The 16,230-nt window shown below is 39.1% G+C and overlaps 1 protein-coding gene and 1 long non-coding RNA gene across 4 annotated transcripts in view; one reads left to right on the top strand and one right to left on the bottom strand.

The window, feature by feature from the left end:
* The window catches only part of GRIA1 (glutamate ionotropic receptor AMPA type subunit 1), a 299,091-nt gene that overhangs the window by 54,778 nt on the left and 228,083 nt on the right, over positions 1-16,230 (top strand). The gene's annotated exons all lie outside the window — the stretch shown is intronic.
* On the bottom strand, positions 7,499-11,307 carry LOC140631590 (uncharacterized). Its single transcript, XR_012029127.1, has 2 exons — positions 11,220-11,307; positions 7,499-8,619 (listed from the first exon to the last, which is right to left on the bottom strand). It is a non-coding gene; the product is annotated as an uncharacterized lncRNA (long non-coding RNA).

The following is a 16,230-nucleotide window of genomic DNA, read 5'->3' as shown; positions in this document are numbered from 1 at the left end:
TGATTAAGTCTTGGACCTGAGCCCATTCTACCCCAGGCTTCACTTGCAGTATGTCTTCCAAAGTCCTCGATGTTCAGGCAGTGGCATTAAGCAACCTTAGACCATCTGGAAGAGGACCCAAAGAACAAACTCATTTTCTCTGATACCAAGATATAGGACATAATAAAAGTCAAAATTCCATGCCTTCCCTACATTCTCTACTTTGTATACATTCTGAGAGACATCCAAGTGCTCTCTTTTCTTCTATTACTGAACAGCTGTGGAATCAGCATGGACTACAATTCTTCCTTCTTTTTGAAGGAATTGCATGGGAGCAGGAGTTGTCACATTGTGATGATGGACTTACTTCAGATGTATAATAAATGATATCCCATTGGGAATGGCTTGACAGCAGCTGACAGCACTTGGCAAAGCATTCTTCACTAGCTGTAGGGTGAAACCACCACTTTGCCAAGAGTAGTCTTTATGAGAAATTGGAGATCAGGGAGTAGATAAAACAATTTTGTGTTGCAGAATGGGGTATTACAGAGAACATGAAGTGGATTGAACTAGCAGTCACAGAGTCCAGTCTTTGCTCTGCCATTTCTTGTCATGAGGCCTCAGCTAACTCCATTTCATTTTCCAAGATTCATTTCATGACACCTCCTCTGGGACGCCTACTTTAACCACTTTCTCTTCCCCCAGGCTAGTCAAGTGGCCCTCCTGTATCCTTGCATAGCACCATTCTACTTTTTTCAGTTATCACACTGTAACATAATATATATAAATATATATTATTTATACATTATATATTATAATATATTTTATATATTTTTAAATATACATATTTTATATATTATATACATATAAATATTCTTCTATCTAAATTATATGAGTACAGTATAGTGAGTAAGATCAAGGACATTATAATCAGGCAGACATGATTACAATTCAGAGTTATGCCATCTTACAGCTGTGTGGAGTTAATACACTTTTCATAGGGTTTCTATAAGGATTAAGAATATATAAAGCAAAAAAAAGGACATATAAAGCAATTAGCACAGAGTATAGGTCATAGCTATTTTTGTCTTTGTTCTATAGCTACAGTGCCTAATAAAATCCCTGGCACATACTGGCAGAGGAAATGGTGGTAGTGGTGGTGATGTGGGAGTGGGGATAGTACTGATGATACTGGTGATAAATGACTTAGTGGTGATGGTGATAATGATAATAGTAAGGAAAATCAGCAGCTAGCATTTATTGAGAGCTTACTGTATGCCAGGCATTGTATTATGTATTTGCATATAGCTAATTTCATCCTCTTGACATCTTCCAGACGCTACTAGTGCCCTCCATCTTTCAAGTGTTTCATTCAAGTTAGGTTTCAGACATTGAGTGATCTGCCTAAGATCCCATACTTAAGAGAATAAGACAAAGTCGGAATGTGGTATAAGCTGTGTGACATCACCACATATATGTAAAGCACCCAAGTGTTAATTATTTGAAGAAGGAAGGAAGGAAGGAAGGAAGGAAGGAAGGAAGGAAGGAAGGAAGGAAGGAAGGAAGGAAGGAAGAATTTACTTGTTTTCTGATCTTAAGATTCCTTTTCTGAAAATGGAGATAATAATTTTAGGTTTCAGGAAAATCAGAGGAGATAAAGGAAGTTAAACTCTCTGAAAGTTGTCAGGTCCTCTCCATGTATAAAGTCCAAATCAGCAGCTGCAGCTCCATAATTACTCATTCATTATTTCGCCCTAGGTACTGGAAATACCATGCACAAAGCAGACTAAAGTACCTGCCCTAACAACAATACTGTATTATAAACTTCAAAGTTGCTAAGAGACTAGAGCCTAATTATTCCCACCACAAAAGAGAAACAATTATGTGATGTAAGAGAGGTTAGCTAACACTAGAATGGTAATCATGTTGTAATAAATGTATCAAACAACAAGCTGTACACCTTAAACATATTTAGCATTATACATCAATTATTAATAAAATAAATACATTAACAATTTAAATAAATCACCTGTCCTCATGGAGCTCTCGGTCTAGTGACAGATAATAAGCAAAAACAAATGGAATATGTAGTGCCATAGGGGAAAGTAAAGCATGGAAGGAACTGGGGAATGTGTGAGTGGGAGTGCCATTCCTTTAAATAGAGTGGTCAGGGAAAGCCTCTGATAAATTAACATTTGAGCAGGGCCTGAAAGAGGTGAGTCAGTGAGCTGTGCAGTCTGAGGAACAGTGTTCTATATCCCACAGGACAGTTTAAAATTAAGAATATTCAGAAACAATGAGGTCACTATAATGAAAATGCTAGGAATGAGCTAATGCAGAAACCCCAAGGTCTGTTGCCAATGAAAGAATGAAGAGTAGAATTTAGTATTTTCCCTGGTAACTTCCCATAATACTGTTCCTAAAGCTTCAGTCAAGGTGTTATATCCTAGAGGAGAGAGATCATTATCTGGAAGCATGGTTCCCCTGGCAACAGGCAGCTGGCTGGAGGGAAGTAGCTTCTATTCACCACTCAACCATCCATGAGCAAGATGAGGCTCGATAGGTCATCTGTGCTCATGGCCTTCTTACTCCTCCCAGCTGGGAAAGACAAAGGCGAAATTAGGGGTTCTCACCACAATAAAAGGAAAAGAATTAGCTCAGCCCAGCTCTACAGGGATCTATAATGATATTGGCACTGTTTATTAAAGTCCATAATGATCCAAGATGAAGCAAGTTGTACATTATTCAGATTTATGGGTGACGCCAAATTGCATAGGATTGCAAGCATGGGAGAAGATGGTGAAAGAAATTATCAACTGAACTAAAAAGCATAGAGGAATAAGTAAACAGGCAAGGGAAGAGATTTAATTTAGATAAACCTAACGCAGGATCTCTAGAAGATTCCAAGGTCAAGTGAAAGGAGGAAAAACTAGCTAGTTTGATGGAAGATGCATCGGAAGGGTTCTGGGAAGTAAGAACCACCATCATCTGGTGTTGATGTGGCCAGTATTATGATAAAGGCAGAGAATATGAAATTACTAAAAAATGTGACTTCTGCTTAGAATTTAAGGAATAATAGGATAGTATGTGGAACAGAGCACCAAACTGGGAGCCTAAGGATGGAGTTCCAGCTGCCTAGGACTGCTCTGTGACTGAGGAAGCCTATTTCTGACCTTTAGCTTCCTCTTCATTAATAATCTACAATGTGGGCTCTCAGCCCCAAATCTTTGATTTCTTTCATGTTTAAGAAAGGCATCATGAGTTCTTGGGAGACTCTGAATCCCTCCCTGTTCCATCCCAGCAAACCTTGATGGAAACAAAAGATACAGATTCATGACAGAGACCCTATAGAAGAGCATTCATCTGGGAGATGGATCAAAGATCCAGGAACCCTTGGAGACATTGAAAAGAAGTGTAAAGGTTGCAAAATTAAGGAAGGATGATAGTTATAATGGTTCAATGTAACTGAGTTATACCAAATGTTGCAGAGAAAATTTAAAAAGGTTTACAGTGAGTTAAAGTGTGTGTAATGCAAAATGATGGTTGTTAAATAAGTTATAGCCTGGGTAATTTTCAGGATTGGGGTGAGGTTTGGGTGACTTTAAGATGGTGTTGCAGTCTGAGATGCAGGAATAGTTGTATTCTGCTGTAACCCATAACCATCTATCCATCTATCCATCTATTAGGGTCTGCCCAAGAAAATTTGCATGATATACCAGAGAGAGAACATCAAGCTCATCCTAATTGTTCATTTGCTGGGCTAGTTCGCCATTAACATGGGTGTAACTACATGCTAAGCTTGGTATGGAGAGGTCAGCAAACTTTTTTTCTGTAAAAGGTTATATAGTAAATATTTTAGGCTTTGTGGGCCATGCAGTCCCTGTTGCAACTACTCACTTCTGCTAGAGTGAAAGCAGCTGTACACAATATACAAATGAATGAACATAGCTATAATCTAATAAAGGTTTTTTTTCTTCTTTTTTTTCTAATAAAGGTTTATAAAAATAAAATAAGAAGCCAGATTTGGCCCACCCACCTTTGTCTGCTGACCACTGTTTAAATGCATGATGTCCCCACTTACTGGCAAATGTGACCTCATCATTATCCTGAAATCTATTCAATTTTATGAATAACTCCTATTGAGAAGAGAAAAACATGGAAAAGTCCTTTTTCCAATAGGTGTTTCAAAGAATGAGATTACTTACTGAAACATCACCGGACATACATTTCAACATGAAAAAAGTCTCAGATATTTAACTTGGTCATTGATATGTGAGGATGAATTTGTAGAACATGAGTTGCTTAGATGAGTGACATACACAAAAGTGGAAGCATGTTTTGACTTCCGTCAGTGAGGAAGAGTTGAAGCAATAAACTCTAGTCTAGAGGAGAGATCACTGAGGGAACATCAGGAAAGAGAAAAGCCAAACAAGTGGAAGTCATAGGGATTATTGTGGCTAGTTGTAACAGAGATCATGTGCTGGGCACTTTACATTTTATAAAGTATTATAGAAATATTATCAGATGATACCTTTTTCATAGGTTTCCCACATAGGGAAGAATTCAATAATAATAATATGTAATGATCATTTCTGCTTATGATAATACACTAGTAATACAGCAACAACTAATTACCAATGCACTGTGCCGAGTGCTTTACACACATCACCTCATCAATCTTGACCACAGCCTTGGGAAACAGGTATGGGAAGCATTGTACAGACGAAGAAATTTAGAACTCAGCATGGTTAGTGATCCAAGGAAACATAGCTCCTAAGTACCAGAGCCCGGCCCTGAGCTCAGGTCTGACCCCACAGCTGACACTCCTAATTACCTCATTTCCCCAGTCCACAGCTGTGACATTCCTTCACTGGTGGGTCTGTTCAAGTAATGAGTCAATACATGGACTAGTAATGTAGGAGGATCCTTTAAGCCAAGCTTTTATTGTGGCTGAAGGGCAGATTTGTAAACAGAGACCAGAATGTAACCTCTATGAAGGCAAATACTTGTCTCTTTTATTGTTACGTGTTAACCGTAGCATTTAGTGGTGTCTGATAAATCTTTGAATCAATTAATCAATGCATAAACACTCCTGAGATTATTTCTTCTTAAAACAAACAACCTCATGGCCATATAACCCACGTTTCCATCTCTTTCTTTGAACCACATCAACTCATACCCCAGACATAGCAGGCACTTAATGAGTATTAGGTAATGATGAGGAATGATAGCTGACTCTGAATATATAAAGTGCTATGTAGCTACAGTAATCAACAACCTTTCATCCCACCCAGCTCCCATGACAGATGCAAGTACTTAATCCCACCCAGCTCCCATGACAGATGCAAGTACTTATTCTCTTTGGGAGTTGTAGCTCAACCCTTTTCTCTCACATTTATGAATGTAGATCGAAGAGTAAATCAGAGAAGGATAAGCTAAAAATATGCTCTAATTTATAAATGATATGTTGGCTGAATCTTTGGTGATATATTACTAATGACGGATCACTTATAACACAGTTTAGAAAGAAAACCTGGTGGGACTTTTATATGGCTCCATAGGGCAGAGCTCAAACCTGCAGAAGAATTGGGGGTAAAAGCTGAAGAGATGTTAATCATTGCACCATCCAAAGAGTGAAGGAGTGGAGATGTCAAATACTGAGTCCCTGGACCCCATGGATACTGAAGCACAGGTGGCCAGGGGTGAGGTATAGAGTGGATGGCTATGTTGCATGGAGGTCAGGCACAGTTACCACTAAAGCCCCTTTAACATATAAACTTCTTGGGGGTGCCCGAGTGGCTCAGTCAGTTAAGTGTCTGCCTTTGGCTCAGGTCATGATCTCAGGGTCCCAAGCTCCCTGCTCAGCAGGAAGTCTGCTTCTCCTTCTCCCTTTGTCCCTCCTGCCTGCTGTGCATCCTCTCTCTCTCTCTCTCTCAAATAAATAAATAAAAACTTTAAAATAATAATATATAAATTTATTGGATTTTTGGCATACCTATGCCTCAGTTTACTGTGGCATTATCCTCTGGTAAACAAACCTCCTTTTCTCCCTTAGCTTTTAATCAGGGTATAATGTGCATCACCTGCATGAGTTCTTACTCCTCCTTAAGCAGTCTGGGCCTAGTTGGTAATCTCAGCAGTACCCTAGTCTATGACAGATGTATTTATTCTTCTCCTGCACTAAAAGTGCAATGACTTTTAATTAATGAAGTTCATTCTGTGTCACATCACATAAGCCCTTGTGTCCAGGAAAAAGAGATGCCATGATAATTGGTATATAAGAATTAGCTCAGCACTTTCTGTTAGCCCTGAATTATGCTGGGATGGCCTGAAGTAGGGTTTATAGTGTGTATTTTTAAATTTTTTTCTTTATTCTGACACATAGTCCTGAAATGGCACCCTGTCATTTACTCTTCACAGTGGCCTACCAGGTAAATGGTATTATCACCATTTTACTTAGAAGTAAACTGAGACCAGAGGCCAAGTGTCTCAGTATTTAAAGGTACAATAGTAGTTAGGGACAGATTTGGGACTAAAATTTCTACTGGTTTTCTCCAGCTACAGAAATCTATCTGCCAGGCAACTTTTTATACAACACTCTAACTTCAGCAGATCTGATGGTTTGGCTGACTGTTGGTTAGAGATAGAGAGGGAGAGAGAAAGAGAAGGAGAAAGAGAGAGAGATAGGTTTGTGTGTAATTGTGATTAAAAATAGTATTTTTTTAAATTACACGAGTGACGTGTTTAATGTGGGAAATTATCAAATATAGATAAGAAAAGAGGGAAGGAGAATCAAAACACCTACCATTGCACAAGGTTATCTGAAATAACCCTGTTAATATGTTGGTATATATCTTTTTAGATTATCCATATATTGCTTTTTTAATTTTTACTTTATTAGACTGACATCATTGGTGTATATAAAATTTTTCACTCTTCAATATTCACTGACTATATTATTAGCATCTTTCATACCAATAAGTAGATAGCCGCACTCACATTTAAATGGTTGTGTAGAACTTCTTGATGTAATATATCTTAATGTGCTTAACAGAATCTTATTGTTAGGTGTTTAAAACATCTGTATATATTTTTAAAGAGTTTACTTATTTATTTGAGAGAGAGAGAGACAGAGACAGAGACAGAGATAGTGACAGAGAGTACATGTGGGGAGAAAAGGGAGAAGCAGGCTCCTCAGTGAGCAGGGAGCCACATGCAGGGCTCAATTTCAGAACTCTGTGATCATGACCTGAGCTGAAGGTAGATGCTCAACTGACTGAGACATCCAGGCACCCCTAAAACATCTCTATATTTTTAAAACAATGGTCTTGAGTAAACAGCATACAACTTACTGAGGCTCAAAAGTAGGATATTTAGGTAATAAACAGTTCTGAAGAACTTTGAGTTAGCATTTAGTTAGGCAGAAAAATGAGTTCCCATCCCTCAACCTGGTTGGATACCTGCAGTCGTATACATCAATGGCCCCATCACTGTTCAATAACAGACGTGACCAGTACTATGATGTATGAGTGATCAGACTCACTGAGTTTATTTTCACGTTTGAAATTGAGCTCTACATAATACCAGTACTTTATTACTTGTGGGTCCTTGAGATTTTCCTGCCACCTCCAAGAACAGAGGTTAGCAATCACCACTGAATTTTCACCAGGAAATAGCCATCAGATTAACTCTGAGAAATCTAATGCCTGCCCAGAAATAGTAACAGAATCAGATTGGAGGATCAGAGGAAAGTCCCACAGACTTGAGGAAGTTCAAGGTGAAAATAGTTTGTTGGAGGTCTGAGATCAGAAAGGAAGAGTTCAAGAGAACTCAGAGCAAGTCAGCATCCAAAAAGTGAGCTAAACTGGCCAAATGATGGACTGGTATCTTTGGAAAAGAAAACACATCCAACTTCTTTTCAAAAATTTGCCAGGCCATTCACTTGTAGAATGACAATGACTGTCCCAAGTGATCGAGAAATTCCAAAAATATTTTTTCTTCCCCTGCTATGATGCTCAAGGTAAGGAAACTGGGGTGGTTGGTAAAGCAAACTGAAGTCTACTCTGCATTCTAGACCTGGCTTTATTCTCTCTGTGAGTGACTAAGAAAATTCTGTTCTCTGTTGGGGCTTTGGTTTTCTAGACATTAAATAAGTAGAGGGGCAGCAAAATACACTCATCAAGAATTTCAACTCTGCCACTTACTGGCTGTATGAAATTGGATAATTTCTTCAACTTCTTTTAAGTCCCAATTTTCCAGTCTTTAAAATTAAAAATAAAAATATGTAGCTTATGAGATTGTATCAAGTATTAAAACAACACGAGGTATGTAGTTATCTATCATAGCCTAGAACACAAGAGAGTTCAGACTCCATGATTAAAGGAGTTGGCATCTGTTGTATTTCTTTGTTCCTTTCCAGCTCTGAAGTATTACTCTATGACAGGTGTTATGGGTATGTAGAGATAATAAGATATGTTCATTGCCCCCAAAGAGTTAACAGTCGGCTGTGGGGAGCAGACATGGAAAAGCAGCTGGACTGGAAGACTGAGGAGTGAGCTGTGTAATTGAAACAGAGTTGCCGCATCCTTGCTAGAGCTGAGTGGAGGGAGACTTCACATTGGAGGCAGTCATTAGGGTGAGCTTTAAAATATAAAAAAGAATTTGTTAAGGGAAGGTAATCTTAGAAGCACTAAGATAAAAAAGTTAAGGGCTCAACTGGATGGCTGAATTGGTACTACGAGTTTTGAGCTCCTTCTAACGGGCTGATACAGTTGTTAGGATGGGAAAAAAATAAGCATATTTATTTATGACTGAACCCAAATCAATTATTGCTAAGAAATTTAAATTTCTGTCCTCTAGATCAAAGTAATGAAAGCCTGGTGTCTTTGTTTTGCTACTCACAGTCTGACCTTGGCTGTATGACATCAACTGTTTCCTCATCTCTAGGATGAGGATTGTAAATTCTACTCGTCTACCTCCATAGGTTTTGTGAAAATTAACTGATAATATAGGGTCTGTCTTAGAATCATCTGGAAGGCTTATGAAAGCACAGATTGCTAGACCCTGCCTCCATAGGTTCTGATTCAGTAGGGCTTGGGTGGGGGAAACCCAAGAATTTATATTCCTAAAAAGCTCTCAAGTGATGTTAATGTTGCTAATCTAAGGACTATGCTTTGAAATGCCTGCTTTAGGGCACTATGGTTTTCTAAGTTTGTATTCACAATTGGCCCAAGAGTAATGTTAAGTGTTTATTACATTTTATTCTGTCTCCAGCCCTTTAATAGACTCTATAGGGGATATGCACAAGTAGAAGACATAATATTTGTTCTTGCTGTCCCTACACTATATTAGCCTTGCTCAGTCATGTGTAGTTAATGAATGTATTGATTTGATTTGTCCTCATATAGCTTCTAGTCTCATCAGAGAGACATAGGTGAAAGTTAGAATGATAAGACTCACTTGGACAAAATCAAGTCTCTGCATTTTTTTTTCCCTATGTGAAAGCCTATGATACTAAAGCCTATGATCCTAAAGGACTTTTTCTTTTCTCTTGACCTTTGCTACAAACTGCATCCTTAATGTGGCTACTCCCCCTCTTTTTACACCTATGGCTACATATCCCAGCAGCCCTTAGAGGCCCTAGCTGGGTTGGATGGGATTTCTATTGGGGTAAGGAAACAGATACCCATGTAAATATAGCCAGACGTCTCCTCCAACATCTGAAATGGATTGGCCCAGCCATCAGAACTGTAAATCACCTTCAGAAGCCTCCTTCTCCCAGGAGTGGAGTCTTTACATTATTCATATAACCATGTATGCTCTTGTCTCATGAAGATTACACCAACCACCATGCTTTCATAGCCCATCCCCTTCCTGCACTCCATACCCCTTCTTGGCCTCTCTGCGTTCATACTTCACAGTATCCTCTGCACACTCTATTCCTTTCACTTTTTGGGGGGGCATAATTCTCCAGGACCTGGCTGCAGTCATGCCAATAGGATTGCCTTTCCATGATCATGATATATTTGAAAGTATCCGTTTCCTCTTTGAAAGAGGAAGAACTGCAGCCATCCCAATTCCTTCAGGCAACACAGTAAAGAGAGCCCACCTCATCATCACTGAAGCTGTTGTGTGCTCCTTTCACAATAAATTATTCTTTGGAATTTCTGCTTGTGTTTTGTGGGGTGGGGCTTGTACTATTTCTACATGTAGATCTGTTTTCTCTCTGTCAAAGTCTATGGAGTACAATTTTTTTTTTCAAAAAGAAATGAAAAGTGAGTTTGTGAACTAGATTTACCATAAAAAATGAGAGTTCACATAAAAATTTGGATTTCCAGGTTCTTAAGACAAAAACATCAGAATATTTGGTAGCAATGGACTCTAAAGGTAATACTAAAAGACTGAGTGTTGACCACCTCCTTTGCACAATGTCTATGCTCTCCAGTTTGCCACTGTCCACACCGGTTTGTCATTCATTTATATTGTTTGCTTGGTTCCTGAATGTATTTGAATTAGTGGCTTGTTTTTGCTCTTCTTGACAGGTTTACAGACCCATAGAGTTTGGGAGCTACAGAGCTTTCTTACAGCAGGGATTTCCAAACACTGCTACACATCAGAATCAACTAATAAGCTTCCATAAATCCCTATTCCCTGGCTGTACCCAATGCCACTTAAGAATGAATTTCTAAGGTAGGGCCCAACCATCAGTATTGTTTCTTAATTCCCTAGATAATTCCAGTATGCTTACATATTTGAGAACCAGTATCATAGAGAAGTTCTTCTCAAATGTTATTATGCCTATGAATCACCTGAGAATCATGTTATAAAGGCAGGTTCTAATTCAGTAGGCCTGGGGGTAGCCTGATATCCAGCATTTCTTACAAACCAAGGCTGCTGGTCCTGAGACCACATTTTGCATAGTAAAACCTTAGAGATCCTCTAGTATGTTCTTGCACATAGGTTTAAAAGGGTGCCAAAATAATGCTTTACTTACAATAGTTAAGTATTTAAGCTAGGAAGAATTTATTGTTTTTAAGAATTTACTTTTAAAAACATAAATGATAGTAGTGTCGAGTATATTTCTATATCAAGGTCCTCATTTACATTCCCTTATGCCTTCCTGACTAAAAAAAGACCCAGAACATTAGAATGTTAGAATAGTAACAGAACATTATTCTACCCTAGTGATTCCTATCTTTTGTTGTGGTAGGTGGGGTGGAGATTAGAAAACAGATTCTTACCTATCCTTTTGGGTTATCACTCAAAATGATAAAACTATGAAATGGAAGAGCCAATACCCTGAGAAAAAGAGTTCCATCTGTCTTTGTGTCTAAAACTCTAAGAATTTCTTTGTTTGATTGAGTTCTAAGTCATGTGGCAGCCTCTATTTCAGGTGAGAATGAAGTAGTCGGTCAGGTCTAATTGCCTGGTTATATGAGTGAGCCAAGTCGGTAACTCTCTGAACAATTTAATTTGAAGTCAGAATTTACAGGGTTGAAGCTGCTACACTTCCTGGGGCCAAAAGATTTCTTTCAGGCTGACCATTTCTCTGAGATGAAAATGCTACCATGGTGGATTCAATCTTCTAGATCCATGTATCTCAAAATACTATCAAGACACGATGTGGGTCAGAATCCCTTGTGCCTCTATTTTTCCAGTCCCTACTCCTACAGCTTCTAAGTGAGTAGGTCTACAGTAGAAACTAGGAATTGGCATTTTTAAGAAAACTCATCCAAGTGATTTTGATGCAGGTGGAGGGCCAGATGTAGAGAAATATGGTATGGAGGTAAATGTCCTTCCTTTCCTATGTGCTAGTATCATGGCTATTTTCTTTTGAATCAAATGCTGCCTCCCAGGAACCAGCTGAAACCAGGACTGTGCCAGGCTCCCACTGAGTTTGGAAGGAACCTCTCCATTTGTTAAATCATGACAGAGATCATGCATGATCCCTTTGCTGCCAGGACATTCAGTGTGGAACTCCTGGTTTTCAATGATGTAGCCATTTGTTTAGCACAGACCAATGCTTATTATAGGAGAGTGCGAAATAGGGTAAAACTTCTCTCAGTCTTTAGATTTTGAGGTCTAACTACAGCAATGTTTTGCAACTTTTAAGAGAAGAATTAATGATTACTCCTTTGGATTATCAGAAAAGCTTCCCACCCTACAGCCCACCCCCCAGTAGATTTGGATACACATTTGGAGGATGCTCCTCATTGAGTATCACTTAATACAGAGAGCAAATTTCATTTCTACATGTCCCTATTAATGCAGAAAAATTTTGAGGCACATTATTTTTGGAAGTCTGTACCATAAAACAATAGGTATACATAAATGGTTAATAATTTATAATGTTTAATATTGAATATGCTTTCACCGCTACTGCTGTCCTGAAGGAATTGTGATGTACTGTTGTATAAACCCTTCTCCCAGCAGGCATGCTCCTGCTTCCCTGTGCTCTTCCATGGAGACTCAGCATTACAACAGAAGGGTGAAGGAGGACCAGAAAGGCACCTGGGTGCAAGCCTGGCACCACAGGGAGCCCAGGGCAGGAAGCGATTGATTGATCTGTGGGTGCGGAGACCTATCTGGAAGCTTCTGTGCATGTGAATTGGCCTGTCCAAGCTGGTGTTTCTGCCAGCCTGACAGTCTGCTGAAGGGGACTCAGGTGTACACTTCAGCCACTCAATAACTCTTTCCCTGCTGAATGTCAAATGATTTGATCCAAAGGGAAAGAGGCTGGAATTTGTCTGGTGACTAAGTAACAACCAGGCCTTTTTGGCCAGGAAGAATCTTTCAAGTGATACAGAGAATACATGTGGAAACTGAAATGATGATATTGATGATGATGGCATTTAAAGCAGCAGTCACTGCCATTAGGTAAGAGGTGATCATCTGTCAGCACTTGCATTATCCTTTCAGCCCTCACACCAACCCTGGGAGGCATAGGGATCATTGTTTTTCTCATTTTACATAAAGAACTTGAGTCTTAATCCTATTGAGCGTCTTGCCCATAGTGACATGGGCAGTACCAGGCCAGGGTTTGAATCCAGGTCCATCTGATCCTCAAACCTGTTCTGCTCTCCTTCATTGTACTGTTATTATGCAACTCCTCCTCATAGCTACCATTTTGGAGGGATTTTAATGTTGTACTTGTCCATGCTTCTGGGGAAATTCTTGATCTTAGCATAGTGTGAGAGCTGACATTGATTCTTTGAGGAATTTACCTATTTCCCCATCTACATGTGGGGAAGAGAGAGGAGGGTCAGAGATCAGCTGATGTCTCAAAAGTTCATTCTTCTGTGCTGCTCACTTAATCCATATACAACTCTCCTGGCTCTCAGTCTAGTGCTACAGCAAGATCTGGGAACTAAATATTCCCTGGAGCCCTTGTAGTCCATTGGGGATACACTACAGAGTCAAAGACCTGAGTTAAATTCCCAGATTTTCAAGGCAGTAAGCCTTATTTTTGTTATTTGCCTGGATACTCAGTTAGGTATTCAATCCAGCATAGTGTTTAGAATGCAGTAAGGGTGCCACTAATATTGGTTGCAAGAATGAACATCCCTAGTAAGAGATGTGATCCTGGACATTGCGTTGTATTTTCTTGCTTCTCACTTTTCCTATCTTTTATATAAGCAGGTGTGATCTCCATGTTTGGGGAAGCCTTTCCACTTCAAAATTTGTTTGACCCTAGAGCAAATGTTTGTTTCCTGAGGTCTGAAGATGGTTCAGTGTAGTCTCCATAACCCTATAGATAATATCTCTAAAATTAGATTTATTTTAGTATAATCTGTGTAACTAAAAGTCATCCCTATTAGTGGTACAGTCCTATGGATTTTGATCAATGTATATACTCATGTAACCACCACTATAATCAAGATACAGAATATTTTAATTACTCTAGAAAGTTCCCTTAAGCACTTTTGTAGGCAATTCTTTCCCCAGCCCCAGCCTGACAACCACTGGTCTGTTTTCTCTTCCTGTAATTTAATCTTTTCCAGAATGGCATAAATGGAGTCATGCAGGACATAGCCTTTTTAATCTGCTTCTTTCACTTAGCACAATGCTTCTGAGATTCATTCATGTGTTTTGATGTATTACTAGTTTGTTCCTTTTTATAGCCAAACAAATATTCTGTTGTATGGATGTACCACAATTTGTTTATCCATTCCAGCTGATGGACTTTTAGGTTGTATTCAATTTGGAGTATTTATGAATGAAGCTATTATAAATATTCATGTAGAGATTTTTCACATATAGTTCTTAATTTATCTTGGGTAAATATTATTAAAAGTGGGTCCATGCAGAATTACTGAGTGTATATATATATATATATATATTTTTTTTTTTTTTTTTTCCTGGCGAGATAGTTCGTAGCTACTGTTAGCTTCCCAAAATGGTTAAGAACCACTGATCTTCTTGCTGCTTCCTTTTATATCTGTCCATCTCCTTAATCTCTGCAGCTTGACTTCTCAAATAGAATATTAATTCTGCCAGTTGACAGGGCAGCCTGGTTTAGTAATACAGGCACTGGATAAGGGTTGAGGGGCCACCGCCACCATAGTCTAGTCTTTCACTAAGTGGCATTACCAGTCCTCTTTCTCTTTTCAGAGTTTCAGTAACCCTGTTCATTGGCAGTGGGTTTAATGTCCAAGCTCTGTTTCTTCATCCTGCATTTTCCAGGCAACATAATGCAAGCTTTCTCCAGGCCCCCCAACCCTTTGGAGGTCTGGCTCAGACACCAATTTCAGGCCCTCCAAGGACCCATCATACAGTATTGCCCTGATTCCTACAGAGGCACAAATACAGTACATGAAGGTTTCTATCCACTTGTTCTCATTTTTGCTCATTAATGTCTGCACCTGGGAGGAGGGGTGCCAAGAAGGATGTTTATCAAGGTGTGGCAAATTAGAACAGGAGACCAAATTTTCAATCTAGTTTTGCTACCAGAAGCTCACTGGACATGGGTAAATTACTTCAACTTCTCTTGCTTAAAATCTTGAGTAACTTTCCAAAGTCCTTGGGATAAAGCCCCAAAGCCTTCACAAGCTCTATGAGCCTGTAAAGGGCCTGGCCTTACCCTGCATCCTCAGCCCTTATACCCTCATTGCCTCCCTTGTACTGATCACTAATGACTCTCCCCTAGACCAGTGATTTGGAAAGTACCATAAAGGCTTTGGGCATAAGCTGTGGGCCTTAGGTCTTATAGCTTCCCAATATTTAGCTGGGAAATTATGTACCACTAAGTGGAGTTCTGAAGAAGCTTCCATGAAAGTAATTAAGCCAAAGCAGTGGAATATCAAAGGCCTGGATATATGGAGAGGACAGTAACCAGGCCAAGTTTGAGGCAGTGCATTCCTCAGCAAAATAAGAAGGGTGAATTTAAGACCAAGGAACAGGGATTTGGGGTTAGTTACTCTATTGATATAACTTCTTTCTCCCCAATGATGCACTTTTCTCCACGATACATGTCTTCAGGACAGCGTTGGACTCAAAAATTCTTCAAATGGCCTTGATTTATCCAGCTGATATGTATTAAACATGTAGAAAAGAAGAGTTCACAAAGACATCAGATCCTGGCCCTCAAGCAGACTTTTTAGTTGGGGGCTCATGATAGCCATTTTCTCTCCAATACCTTCTCTGCCCTCAGCATCTTGCTCTGAGTTTTACATGTATCATCGTATGCAATCATTACAATAAACTTAAACTATCCTTTTTTTTTTTTTTTTTTTTTTTACCAATAAGGAAACTGAGGATTACACTGAGAAGTTAGGTAGCAAAGGTCATGAAGCTGGTAACTTGTACAGCCTGGACTCTAACTCAGATGGCTCTGATGTTAAAGCCATCCATGTAACTGCCAGGTACACTATGGGAAATCAAGTCCATTAACTTAACCTTATTAAGCTTCAGTTTCCTCCGTGAAATGGGATAAAATGTTATCCTGGCTTACAGTATTTGTAAGAATTGAAGAGATAATTTATGTAAAGCATTTATATGTCATGATACCTGGAACATTGTAAGTCTCAATATAGGCTAGCTGCTATTATTCTTATTATCATGATTATTATCAGCCAAGAAAGAGGTATATGCAAAGTACTATTGTGGTTCAAAGGAGGGGCAATCACTTTCACCAAAAGTGCATTCAGGGGCAGTGTGAGGATAGGTGAAAGGTTCAACATTTGAGCTTGACCTTGAAAGAAAATGTGTAGGTGGGGGTTTGGCACCAAAGGGTATTCCAATAGAAGAAATTGC

Source organism: Canis lupus, chromosome 4, assembly GCF_048164855.1.
Source record: "Canis lupus baileyi chromosome 4, mCanLup2.hap1, whole genome shotgun sequence".
NCBI classification, from domain to species: Eukaryota; Metazoa; Chordata; class Mammalia; order Carnivora; family Canidae; genus Canis; species Canis lupus.
Note: the sequence above shows the minus strand (reverse complement) of the source record. Positions and strands in the feature narration are given on the sequence as shown.